The sequence below is a fragment of the Lepisosteus oculatus genome, unplaced genomic scaffold, assembly GCF_040954835.1.
Source record: "Lepisosteus oculatus isolate fLepOcu1 unplaced genomic scaffold, fLepOcu1.hap2 HAP2_SCAFFOLD_144, whole genome shotgun sequence".
NCBI lineage: Eukaryota > Metazoa > Chordata > Actinopteri > Semionotiformes > Lepisosteidae > Lepisosteus > Lepisosteus oculatus.
The window spans coordinates 86945-101564 of NW_027167693.1; the positions used below are offsets into that span (position 1 = coordinate 86945).

The 14620-nt window shown below is 37.5% G+C and overlaps 2 long non-coding RNA genes across 2 annotated transcripts; both read left to right on the forward strand.

Annotated features, from left to right (window-relative positions):
• Positions 1-3706: 3706 nt before the first annotated feature.
• Positions 3707-6520, forward strand: LOC138226650 (uncharacterized). Its single transcript, XR_011184613.1, has 7 exons — positions 3707-3756; positions 4053-4114; positions 5173-5272; positions 5411-5472; positions 5884-5980; positions 6192-6353; positions 6465-6520. It is a non-coding gene; the product is annotated as an uncharacterized lncRNA (long non-coding RNA).
• Positions 6521-9954: 3434 nt separating this feature from the next.
• On the forward strand, positions 9955-12863 carry LOC138226644 (uncharacterized). Its single transcript, XR_011184608.1, has 7 exons — positions 9955-9972; positions 10276-10323; positions 10620-10681; positions 11740-11839; positions 11978-12039; positions 12451-12547; positions 12759-12863. It is a non-coding gene; the product is annotated as an uncharacterized lncRNA (long non-coding RNA).
• The last annotated feature ends 1757 nt before the right edge of the window (positions 12864-14620 follow it).

A 14620-nucleotide genomic window follows, 5' to 3' on the forward strand; every position in this document is an offset into this window, starting at 1 on the left:
GCTCAGAGTCAGCCCCAGCACCCTGTCCTGACTGAAGCAGACAAAGTGGTCAAACAGGTAGGTAGAAATGAGTAAGGAACAGAGAGTATGGTTATTCTTGCATTGTTTTGTTCGTCTGTCAAAGAAAAGAGTGCTTCTGACTTTTGTCAATGTTCATCTTTATTTTAGGAGAAGAACAAACGGTAGTATCACACTTTGCTCAAGTGTATGATACCATGTGTGTACAGCAGACATCACCAAAGGAACAGGAGACACCTGAGTAGAGAACAAGAATATGAAAAGACTGATGAAAAAAAGCACCAGGAGAAATCCATTGAATATGCACAATCTCGTCCAGTATTTCAATGAAAAGTTTCAGTGTTGTTTTTAGTGTCGTCGTATTGCATACATTTAAAACAATGTGTCTTGTTTAATGAACAATTTCATTTACTTTAGTAAAAAGTGTTGTTTACTGTAGTCCTAGCATGGATGCAATTGTTAGAAAAAACTTGAATGAAAAACTGAATGTTTCATACAATATGGGTTTGTGTTAACCCACACACCTAAGTGAAATGTTTGATTACGTTTACAAGACATAACACATAGTTCAGTTGAGTGTGAAAGGGAACAACAGAAAAAGTCACAAACAAAACATTTGTGAAGGACTTGATGAATGTTTTTTCTTTAGAAATGACAAAAAATAAAGAATTTTTCAACAAGATGTCTTTCTATAGCGAGTTTCATTTGAGATAGTCTTTTCTTAGAAGTGCAAGAGTGGTATTCCCTACAACTTATTCCCCAATTTCATCATTCTCAGAAATTAGGAGACGGAAACCACACCTACTGTAATATTAGACCTTGTAACAAGGCAACTAGGTTTCAATGGCTTAAAAGGTGCAGAAAGAGGCTCATGTATAATGACCTCCAGTGTCCCACAGGTTTCCCAAATCATTTCTTAGACTATGGAAAAAGAGGAAATAAAGTGTCTACAGAAAGCGTATACCCCCTTGAACTTTGTTCAGTTTGTTGCGCCAGTGCCCGAGTTTCATGCAATTAAATGAGGACCTCTATCTCACACCACATATGTTATACTTTCAATGGGAAAAAAGGAAATATTACAATTGTATACATTTTCACCCACATGTTAATATTTGGTAGAAGCCCTTTTCACAGCAATTTCAGCTGTGAGTCTGTTGGTAATGGGCTCCACCACCTCTGCACCAACAAGATTTGATAATATTTGAGAATTTCAGAAGTCTGTCTGGTTTAGCTGAAGAATCAGCTAAGGTAAGTTTCAGGAAGAGCATCTGATTTCTTTCAATAAAGCAGAACAGAGAAAAAACACACAATACAAAATCATGAGAATTTGTATCCATATGACACTTTGACTCGAATACTTTTATCAGACCTACACAGAGTATATACCGTACACACTTTTTCAGCCCAGGTTTATACATTTGGATCTGCCATTTGTAGGTGTTAAGGAACAAGTAATAGGTTTATTCCATGCTGGAATAATCAGCATGGAATAAACCTATTACTTGTTCCTTTGCAGCCTACGCATGCTGATGCAGCTACCCACCCATTTGTAGGTGTTTTTGTGTCTTAGCTCAACACTGTGAAACCTGTAGTTACAAACATGGAGGATGAAGACATGAAGACATATATTGTACCTCTGACCGGCCTACCTTCCAAGAGGTGAAAGATGAAACTTTTCCTTTATCGTCAACTCAGTGAATGTCTTTAAACTTTCGAAAACTGTAACAAAGAATAAGTTAAAAAACTTATTTTCATTGGACCCACAGAAAAGTCAAAGTTGTCCATAGGACTGAAGGAACCTTTCTAAAGATTCACATCTCTAAAGATCTAACCTGGACTGTGAACACTGACTCTATCATGAAGAAGGCTCAGCAGCGCCTCTATTTCTTAAGGTGCCTCAAGCGATGGGGGATGCCAATACATGTGTTGGTGAACTTCTACCGCTGCACTATCGAGAGCGTCCTCACCAACGGGATCACCGTGTGGTATGGCAACACCTCTTCGCGAGAAAGAAAGGCACTGCAGAGAATGGTCAATATGGCCCAGAAGATCATTGGCTGCGGTCTCACCGAGATTAAACAGCTCTATGAGGACCGCTGCCGTGGTAGAATTCTGGCCATCACAGAGGACAGTCACCACCCCGGGCATGAGCTCTTCACCCCACTGCCCTCAGGCAAGAGATATAAGAGCATACGGACACTTACCACTAGATTCTTCAATAGCTTCTATCCACAAGCAGTGAGACTGGCGAACACATTTAGCCATCCCCCTCGGACCACACCCACACCATCACCATCTACCTCATTGTAATTTATTTATTGTACGTCTCCAGTCATTGTTTACATGTCTGTATTGTTTACATTCAAACTGCCTGCATGTTTACTTGCACATTGTCTATTGTTTGCACATTGTCTTGATGCACTGTTTGCACTTTGTTTTGTTTTTACACTTGTTTTACAATCGAGAGACTTTCTGCAAGTAAGAATTCCATTGTACCAGTACCGGTTACATATGGCAATAAAGTTCAAGTTCAAGTTCAAGTTCTTTGCCTGTTAAGAGTTAACAATTAGGTCCTCAAGAACTGTTTTACGGTTTTCTACACTCCTGGCTGGCCAAGGTCTCTTTAAGGTCTCTTAAGTGGAGGTGTAACTCATGTATCCTACATGTGATTTAGCAACATGAAAGGGAATAGCTTCTTATCGGATTATGGTCTTGGTTAACTGCCTAAGGCTGACCTAAGTGCCTAACTTTCTGACTTTCTTTATACCTTATATGTTAAGAAGCTTCTTCTGACCAATCAGAAATGTATGCTTTATGTATGAACATTTTGCTCATCAAAGTGAGTGAGAGACAAGGTTAACAGAAATTAGCCACGGCAGTAAATGACAGCATATTTTTGGGTTCTTAAATGGTCTCTACCTGGCACACCTGCAGTGCAAGCTGACACACACTGTTTAGAGAAACAGCTACTCTATTACTAATATTAATGAAACATTTCTTATTCTATGGAACAAAAACAAACAGTAAAACTAAAACACAGATCTCTTAGCTTCCTATTTCATGAACCAGATGACTGAATGACCAAGCCTAACTAGTAGCCAGAACCCCAGTTAACCCTCCGTAACACAAAGTTTAACCACACGACAGGAACTCTTTCAAACTGAGTGAAAATCATAAATGGATCCATAACTTTTCATCAATTTACTATGTTGTGCCAATACCTGCATTTACATTTAGAACGAATGATGTCATAGAACCAGCATCACACCAGTTCCAGGTGTCTCCAAGGAGACAACAGAACTTCAGTTGTGTTTGCTAAAATACACACTTTGAAACATACTGTAACACTTAGTTAACATGTCTGGTTAAGTTGAAGAATCGGCTAAGGTAAGTTTCAGGGTTTAATGGTGGGATGGCACCTGTGCTTTTTTCCCCCAACCGCTAGAATATGATTCGCACCAAACCCAAAAGAAATACTGCACAGTTCAGGAACTTCATCAACCTGGCAACTGTAAAATAAGCTTACAAACAACTGAATTGAAATGCCAAAAAGTTCAGAGAAAGGCACAAACTATGTTTACTTGGGGTTTACAAAATTAAAGCTAACTAAAACTGTAATGATAAACAATCATGCTGCCAATGGACAGAGAAATATCATGTTTTTTGAATAATGTATTATTTGTTACATAGGAACCCAGTATAAGGGAATCCCTTGCGATCCTGTCTGCAGAGATAAAGGTAACTATTGTTTTCTCTTTAGCTCTGTCACTCCAAGAAATATAATGAACATAAATATATTTGGCAATCTTTTCATAGTAATCCAAACAACTCTGCGTGTATCTGACATTTGTAATATTTATCTACCACAGTATAACTCTTCTGGCAAGGCGATTGGTATTGTACCTTGAAAGAAAACTGATTGGAAATGTCATGTACTCTATGGTTTCTATTGATGTCAAGTGGCAAATGTTGACTGGTGATGTTATGTGAATCTTAGGAAATGGTCATTTTTCAATCGAGTCTATGTTTCTCAGAATTTGAGACAGAGAGGTCAATCTCTGCAATCCGAGCTGAGGGCATTTCTTGGAATGGAAAGGTAAGAGCAACGTGTTCTTTGATATTCTCTTAAGACTCTTCGCCAGATTTAACGATGAAAAATGTAAATAATAATAACAAACATTATTTTATATAGTGCCTTGAAAGGTGGCTTCTTTACAGAATGACAAAACCAACTACAATAAATAATACACAAGATATGCATGATGACAATACACAGTTAGAGGAGACAGTAGATGGTCATTGTCAGTGTATTCTGAAGGTAGTTTTCCAATTTTTTGGAACGGGGTAAAAGAGGCCACCTCTACTAGAATCTTTGTCCTAACCAAAAATGTAACAAAGTATAATAATAATATTAAAAATAATAATAATAAACTTTATCTATAGAGCACCTTTCATACAAATAGTGCTTTGGTGCTTTAAAAACCAAGCGTAAAAATAAAATATTAAAATTGAGAGATATACTTTCAGTTGTAAAGGAAAATACAGCAATACAGTAAAGCAACATACATGTCAATTAAATAAATAAAAATTAGGAAAGTCGTAATAAAATAAGAACAATTAAAGAGAACTAAAAAAAGAAACAGAAATAGAAAGAACAAAGAACCACTTTAACTTAAAGCAACATTTTCAAATGTTTTTTTAAAACAATGTACCGAGCTTGACTGCCTAATAAAAAGTGGAAGTGAGTTTCATAATTTAGAAGCATAAAAACAAAAAGCAGCCTCTCCACTCTTTCTGCATTTCACATGTGGTATTTGCAGTAGGCCAGTATGTGCAGATCTCAGGTCACGTATAGGAACATATGAAGACAGACATTCAGTAAGGTACAGACGTGCTAGGTCGCTTAAAGCTTTAAAAACAAGTAAAAGAACTTTCAAATTTATCCTAGATAATACAGGTGACCAGTGAAGTTTTTTCAAAACAGGAATGATATTCTCTTTCTTGTATTTGTTAGGATCTGTGCTACTGCATTTCGAACAAGTAGTAAGGGATTTATTGTTTTCTTGGGAAGCCCACAAAACAGAGCATTATAATCATATCCACATCAATGTGAGCAATGGAGAAGTCAAATTAACGTGTCTAAATATCATCTAGTTCTATCCCAGGGAAGAGGGCTGTTGCCTACACAGACGACAAGACACAAAACGCTCAACTGTGCAAAACACGCATAAGGACATCAGTCAGGAGGAACAAGGTAAAGTGTTTTTTCTTCTTCACCATGGTCATGTAGTTTCACTCCAAGCACTGTCATATGAAATAACTGTGGAAACGACCTCCCCAACATTTTGGGTTGTTGCATTTTGCTTCAATGAATTTTAACCTTTTCTTTTAGACATTAAGAGGAAGGACACATTCACCCTTGGTAGAGATTCAGTTGTTCTATGAGATGTCAAGGTGAGAATTAACCACTTCAGGGATAAGTCAATCCACATAACTGAAAAAGGGGCAATGAACAGGATATGGGGATTTTGCTAGTTATAAAGTACAATAATCATCATTACATGATCTAAGACTACTGAAGTATAAGCTGTGTCCCTGACTGATTAATTAGCAAATTCATCTTTGTAGAGTGCAGCTACTATCTATTCAGTGGCATTTCCTTAAAACAATTGTATTCCCACATTCTGAATATGGAGTGAGATCATGTAGAGAATGTTGGACTTGTAATAACTAATTGAAGGATAATAATAATCAACAAAAGTGCTTAAAAGTATCAACAAATGCCTTCAAAGTACTTGACACGTACTTTGCTTTCAAAAGTGAAACATAATTAATGCTTACGTAAGATTTCTCTTGACTTCTCAGGAGTATACTAACTCCAAGGACAAGTAACATCACAAACCATTATTTAAGTGCTGATGTTGGAGCTGCAATACTACTACCAAGACAAAAAATGATACAGGTAACACTGCTTTCAGATTTCTAAGAATTGCTAAAATAGTATGTTTACAGAGCATTCAGAGTTGAGAATATGACAAGTTCCTACCATCTCAAACACTGCCAATCTAGAACAAAAAGAAAGTACTTGAACGCCTGCAGTAATCGAACACAAACCAGAACATATCAGTGCATGACAAGGAAATGTAGTCACAAAATGATTCTACCCTTTCAAGTCCCAAAAAGGACCGAGGAACTTACCGGAGGCGATACCTGGATTTCAAACAGAGTACAATGTAGCCACTGTAGGGGAGAAGATCACAGAGAGCTCTTCTCAGATTGCTCAGAGTCAGCCCCAGCACCCTGTCCTGACTGAAGCAGACAAAGTGGTCAAACAGGTAGGTAGAAATGAGTAAGGAACAGAGAGTATGGTTATTCTTGCATTGTTTTGTTCGTCTGTCAAAGAAAAGAGTGCTTCTGACTTTTGTCAATGTTCATCTTTATTTTAGGAGAAGAACAAACGGTGGTATCACACTTTGCTCAGGTGTATGATACCATGTGTGTACAGCAGACATCACCAAAGGAACAGGAGACACCTGAGTAGAGAACAAGAATATGAAAAGACTGATGAAAAAAAGCACCAGGAGAAATCCATTGAATATGCACAATCTCGTCCAGTATTTCAATGAAAAGTTTCAGTGTTGTTTTTAGTGTCGTCGTATTGCATAATTTTAAAACAATGTGTCTTGTTTAATGAACAATTTCATTTACTTTAGTAAAAAGTGTTGTTTACTGTAGTCCTAGCATGGATGCAATTGTTAGAAAAAACGGGAATGAAAAACTGAATGTTTCATACAATATGGGTTTGTGTTAACCCACACACCAAAGTGAAATGTTTGATTACGTTTACAAGACATAACACATAGTTCAGTTGAGTGTGAAAGGGAACAACAGAGAAAGTCACAAACAAAACATTTGTGAAGGACTTGATGAATGTTTTTTCTTTAGAAATGACAAAAAATAAAGAATTTTTCAACAAGATGTCTTTCTATAGCGAGTTTCATTTGAGATAGTCTTTTCTTAGAAGTGCAAGAGTGGTATTCCCTACAACTTATTCCCCAATTTGATCATTCTCAGAAATTAGGAGACGGAAACCACACCTACTGTAATATTAGACCTTGTAACAAGGCAACTAGGTTTCAATGGCTTAAAAGGTGCAGAAAGAGGCTCATGTATAATGACCTCCAGTGTCCCACAGGTTTCCCAAATCATTTCTTAGAGTATGGAAAAAGAGGAAATAAAGTGTCTACAGAAAGCGTATACCCCCTTGAACTTTGTTCAGTTTGTTGCGCCAGTGCCCGAGTTTCATGCAATTAAATGAGGACCTCTATCTCACACCACATATGTTATACTTTCAATGGGAAAAAAGGAAATATTACAATTGTATACATTTTCACCCACATGTTAATATTTGGTAGAAGCCCTTTTCACATCAATTTCAGCTGTGAGTCTGTTGGTAATGGGCTCCACCACCTCTGCACCAACAAGATTTGATAATATTTGAGAATTTCAGAAGTCTGTCTGGTTTAGCTGAAGAATCAGCTAAGGTAAGTTTCAGGAAGAGCATCTGATTTCTTTCAATAAAGCAGAACAGAGAAAAAACACACAATACAAAATCATGAGAATTTGTATCCATATGACACTTTGACTCGAATACTTTTATCAGACCTACACAGAGTATATACTGTACACACTTTTTCAGCCCAGGTTTATACATTTGGATCTGCCATTTGTAGGTGTTTTTGTGTCTTAGCTCAACACCGTGAAACCTGTAGTTACAAACATGGAGGATGAAGACATGAAGACATATATTGTACCTCTGACCGGCCTACCTTCCAAGAGGTGAAAGATGAAACTTTTCCTTTATCGTCAACTCAGTGAATGTCTCTAAACTTTCGAAAGCTGTAACAAAGAATAAGTTAAAAAACTTATTTTCATTGGACCCACAGAAAAGTCAAAGTTGTCCATAGAAATGCCCATCTAAATCAGAAATCTACAGCACAAAGGCAGTGGCCTTTCGGGACATAAAAATGAAATCAGACTTTACTCAGACGAATTGCCCTTGGTCACGGACATCTTGCTATCAGTCACTACAAAGATGTTTTCTCTCGTGCCATGGCTTGCCTGACTTGCTTCTTCTGCTGGATGGCTTCTGGTCGCTGGTCAGGATCGACAGCCAGCATGTCCTGGAGCAGTGTCCTTAGCTCCGTGCTTATGGCTCTATTTACTTTCAGGGGGATGTGGAACTGCAGCCAGGGGTTCTCATCCAGGGCCTCTCCAACAGGGCCTGACAGACATATGCTCCTGTATCGGAAACACACTTAAATTCAATTCTAAAATATTTCTCATAGGACTAAAGGAACCTTTCTAAAGATTCACATCTCTAAAGATCTAACCTGGACTGTGAACACTGACTCTATCATGAAGAAGGCTCAGCAGCGCCTCTATTTCTTAAGGTGCCTCAAGCGATGGGGGATGCCAATACATGTGTTGGTGAACTTCTACCGCTGCACTATCGAGAGCGTCCTCACCAACGGGATCACCGTGTGGTATGGCAACACCTCTTCGCGAGAAAGAAAGGCACTGCAGAGAATGGTCAATATGGCCCAGAAGTTCATTGGTTGCGGTCTCACCGAGATTAAACAGCTCTATGAGGACCGCTGCCGTGGTAGAATTCTGGCCATCACAGAGGACAGTCACCACCCCGGGCATGAGCTCTTCACCCCACTGCCCTCAGGCAAGAGATATAAGAGCATACGGACACTTACCACTAGATTCTTCAATAGCTTCTATCCACAAGCAGTGAGACTGGCGAACACATTTAGCCATCCCCCTCGGACCACACCCACACCATCACCATCTACCTCATTGTAATTTATTTATTGTACGTCTCCAGTCATTGTTTACATGTCTGTATTGTTTACATTCAAACTGCCTGCATGTTTACTTGCACATTGTCTATTGTTTGCACATTGTCTTGATGCACTGTTTGCACTTTGTTTTGTTTTTACACTTGTTTTACAATCGAGAGACTTTCTGTAAGTAAAAATTCCATTGTACCAGTACCGGTTACATATGGCAATAAAGTTCAAGTTCAAGTTCAAGTTCAAGTTCTTTGCCTGTTAAGAGTTAACAATTAGGTCCTCAAGAACTGTTTTACGGTTTTCTACACTCCTGGCTGGCCAAGGTCTCTTTAAGGTCTCTTAAGTGGAGGTGTAACTCATGTATCCTACATGTGATTTAGCAACATGAAAGGGAATAGCTTCTTATCGGATTATGGTCTTGGTTAACTGCCTAAGGCTGACCTAAGTGCCTAACTTTCTGATTTTCTTTATACCTTATATGTTAAGAAGCTTCTTCTGACCAATCAGAAATGTATGCTTTATGTATGAACATTTTGCTCATCAAAGTGAGTGAGAGACAAGGTTAACAGAAATTAGCCACGGCAGTAAATGACAGCATATTTTTGGGTTCTTAAATGGTCTCTACCTGGCACACCTGCAGTGCAAACTGACACACACTGTTTAGAGAAACAGCTACGCTATTACTAATATTAATGAAACATTTCTTATTCTATGGAACAAAAACAAACAGTAAAACTAAAACACAGATCTCTTAGCTTCCTATTTCATGAACCAGATGACTGAATGACCAAGCCTAACTAGTAGCCAGAACCCCAGTTAACCCTCCGTAACACAAAGTTGAACCACACGACAGGAACTCTTTCAAACTGAGTGAAAATCATAAATGGATCCATAACTTTACATCAATTTACTATGTTGTGCCAATACCTGCATTTACATTTAGAACGAATGATGTCATAGAACCAGCATCACACCAGTTCCAGGTGTCTCCAAGGAGACAACAGAACTTCAGTTGTGTTTGCTAAAATACACACTTTGAAACATACTGTAACACTTAGTTAACATGTCTGGTTTAGTTGAAGAATCGGCTAAGGTAAGTTTCAGGGTTTAATGGTGGGATGGCACCTGTGCTTTTTTCCCCCAACCGCTAGAATATGATTCGCACCAAACCCAAAAGAAATACTGCACAGTTCAGGAACTTCATCAACCTAGCAACTGTAAAATAAGCTTACAAACAACTGAATTGAAATGGCAAAAAGTTCAGAGAAAGGCACAAACTATGTTTACTTGGGGTTTACAAAATTAAAGCTAACTAAAACTGTAATGATAAACAATCATGCTGCCAATGGACAGAGAAATATCATGTTTTTTGAATAATGTATTATTTGTTACATAGGAACCCAGTATAAGGGAATCCCTTGCGATCCTGTCTGCAGAGATAAAGGTAAGTATTGTTTTCTCTTTAGCTCTGTCACTCCAAGAAATATAATGAACATAAATATATTTGCCAATCTTTTCATAGTAATCCAAACAACTCTGCGTGTATCTGACATTTGTAATATTTATCTACCGCAGTATAACTCTTCTGGCAAGGCGATTGGTATTGTACCTTGAAAGAAAACTGATTGGAAATGTCATGTACTCTATGGTTTCTATTGATGTCAAGTGGCAAATGTTGACTGGTGATGTTATGTGAATCTTAGGAAATGGTCATTTTTCAATCGAGTCTGTGTTTCTCAGAATTTGAGACAGAGAGGTCAATCTCTGCAATCCGAGCTGAGGGCATTTCTTGGAATGGAAAGGTAAGAGCAACGTGTTCTTTGATATTCTCTTAAGACTCTTCGCCAGATTTAACGATGAAAAATGTAAATAATAATAACAAACATTATTTTATATAGTGCCTTGAAAGGTGGCTTCTTTACAGAATGACAAAACCAACTACAATAAATAATACACAAGATATGCATGATGACAATACACAGTTAGAGGAGACAGTAGATGGTCATTGTCAGTGTATTCTGAAGGTAGTTTTCCAATTTTTTGGAACGGGGTAAAAGAGGCCACCTCTACTAGAATCTTTGTCCTAACCAAAAATGTAACAAAGTATAATAATAATATTAAAAATAATAATAATAAACTTTATCTATAGAGCACCTTTCATACAAATAGTGCTTTGGTGCTTTAAAAACCAAGCGTAAAAATAAAATATTAAAATTGAGAGATATACTTTCAGTTGTAAAGGAAAATACAGCAATACAGTAAAGCAACATACATGTCAATTAAATAAATAAAAATTAGGAAAGTCGTAATAAAATAAGAACAATTAAAGAGAACTAAAAAAAGAAACAGAAATAGAAAGAACAAAGAACCACTTTAACTTAAAGCAACATTTTCAAATGTTTTTTTAAAACAATGTACCGAGCTTGACTGCCTAATAAAAAGTGGAAGTGAGTTTCATAATTTAGAAGCATAAAAACAAAAAGCAGCCTCTCCACTCTTTCTGCATTTCACATGTGGTATTTGCAGTAGGCCAGTATGTGCAGATCTCAGGTCACGTATAGGAACATATGAAGACAGACATTCAGTAAGGTACAGACGTGCTAGGTCGCTTAAAGCTTTAAAAACAAGTAAAAGAACTTTCAAATTTATCCTAGATAATACAGGTGACCAGTGAAGTTTTTTCAAAACAGGAATGATATTCTCTTTCTTGTATTTGTTAGGATCTGTGCTACTGCATTTCGAACAAGTAGTAAGGGATTTATTGTTTTCTTGGGAAGCCCACAAAACAGAGCATTATAATCATATCCACATCAATGTGAGCAATGGAGAAGTCAAATTAACGTGTCTAAATATCATCTAGTTCTATCCCAGGGAAGAGGGCTGTTGCCTACACAGACGACAAGACACAAAACGCTCAACTGTGCAAAACACGCATAAGGACATCAGTCAGGAGGAACAAGGTAAAGTGTTTTTTCTTCTTCACCATGGTCATGTAGTTTCACTCCAAGCACTGTCATATGAAATAACTGTGGAAACGACCTCCCCAACATTTTGGGTTGTTGCATTTTGCTTCAATGAATTTTAACCTTTTCTTTTAGACATTAAGAGGAAGGACACATTCACCCTTGGTAGAGATTCAGTTGTTCTATGAGATGTCAAGGTGAGAATTAACCACTTCAGGGATAAGTCAATCCACATAACTGAAAAAGGGGCAATGAACAGGATATGGGGATTTTGCTAGTTATAAAGTACAATAATCATCATTACATGATCTAAGACTACTGAAGTATAAGCTGTGTCCCTGACTGATTAATTAGCAAATTCATCTTTGTAGAGTGCAGCTACTATCTATTCAGTGGCATTTCCTTAAAACAATTGTATTCCCACATTCTGAATATGGAGTGAGATCATGTAGAGAATGTTGGACTTGTAATAACTAATTGAAGGATAATAATAATCAACAAAAGTGCTTAAAAGTATCAACAAATGCCTTCAAAGTACTTGACACGTACTTTGCTTTCAAAAGTGAAACATAATTAATGCTTACGTAAGATTTCTCTTGACTTCTCAGGAGTATACTAACTCCAAGGACAAGTAACATCACAAACCATTATTTAAGTGCTGATGTTGGAGCTGCAATACTACTACCAAGACAAAAAATGATACAGGTAACACTGCTTTCAGATTTCTAAGAATTGCTAAAATAGTATGTTTACAGAGCATTCAGAGTTGAGAATATGACAAGTTCCTACCATCTCAAACACTGCCAATCTAGAACAAAAAGAAAGTACTTGAACGCCTGCAGTAATCGAACACAAACCAGAACATATCAGTGCATGACAAGGAAATGTAGTCACAAAATGATTCTACCCTTTCAAGTCCCAAAAAGGACCGAGGAACTTACCGGAGGCGATACCTGGATTTCAAACAGAGTACAATGTAGCCACTGTAGGGGAGAAGATCACAGAGAGCTCTTCTCAGATTGCTCAGAGTCAGCCCCAGCACCCTGTCCTGACTGAAGCAGACAAAGTGGTCAAACAGGTAGGTAGAAATGAGTAAGGAACAGAGAGTATGGTTATTCTTGCATTGTTTTGTTCGTCTGTCAAAGAAAAGAGTGCTTCTGACTTTTGTCAATGTTCATCTTTATTTTAGGAGAAGAACAAACGGTGGTATCACACTTTGCTCAGGTGTATGATACCATGTGTGTACAGCAGACATCACCAAAGGAACAGGAGACACCTGAGTAGAGAACAAGAATATGAAAAGACTGATGAAAAAAAGCACCAGGAGAAATCCATTGAATATGCACAATCTCGTCCAGTATTTCAATGAAAAGTTTCAGTGTTGTTTTTAGTGTCGTCGTATTGCATAATTTTAAAACAATGTGTCTTGTTTAATGAACAATTTCATTTACTTTAGTAAAAAGTGTTGTTTACTGTAGTCCTAGCATGGATGCAATTGTTAGAAAAAACGGGAATGAAAAACTGAATGTGAAAGGGAACAACAGAGAAAGTCACAAACAAAACATTTGTGAAGGACTTGATGAATGTTTTTTCTTTAGAAATGACAAAAAATAAAGAATTTTTCAACAAGATGTCTTTCTATAGCGAGTTTCATTTGAGATAGTCTTTTCTTAGAAGTGCAAGAGTGGTATTCCCTACAACTTATTCCCCAATTTGATCATTCTCAGAAATTAGGAGACGGAAACCACACCTACTGTAATATTAGACCTTGTAACAAGGCAACTAGGTTTCAATGGCTTAAAAGGTGCAGAAAGAGGCTCATGTATAATGACCTCCAGTGTCCCACAGGTTTCCCAAATCATTTCTTAGAGTATGGAAAAAGAGGAAATAAAGTGTCTACAGAAAGCGTATACCCCCTTGAACTTTGTTCAGTTTGTTGCGCCAGTGCCAGAGTTTCAAGCAATTAAATGAGGACCTCTATCTCACACCACATATGTTATACTTTCAAAGGGAAAAAAGGAAATATTACAATTGTATACATTTTCACCCACATGTTAATATTTGGTAGAAGCCCTTTTCACAGCAATTTCAGCTGTGAGTCTGTTGGTAATGGGCTCCACCACCTCTGCACCAACAAGATTTGATAATATTTGAGAATTTCAGAAGTCTGTCTGGTTTAGCTGAAGAATCAGCTAAGGTAAGTTTCAGGAAGAGCATCTGATTTCTTTCAATAAAGCAGAACAGAGAAAAAACACACAATACAAAATCATGAGAATTTGTATCCATATGACACTTTGACTCGAATACTTTTATCAGACCTACACAGAGTATATACTGTACACACTTTTTCAGCCCAGGTTTATACATTTGGATCTGCCATTTGTAGGTGTTTTTGTGTCTTAGCTCAACACTGTGAAACCTGTAGTTACAAACATGGAGGATGAAGACATGAAGACATATATTGTACCTCTGACCGGCCTACCTTCCAAGAGGTGAAAGATGAAACTTTTCCTTTATCGTCAACTCAGTGAATGTCTCTAAACTTTCGAAAGCTGTAACAAAGTATAAGTTAAAAAACTTATTTTCATTGGACCCACAGAAAAGTCAAAGTTGTCCATAGAAATGCCCGTCTAAATCAGAAATCTACAGCACAAAGGCAGTGGCCTTTCGGGACATAAAAATGAAATCAGACTTTACTCAGACGAATTGCCCTTGGTCACGGACATCTTGCTATCAGTCACTACAAAGATGTTTTCTCTCGTGCCATGGCTTGCCTGA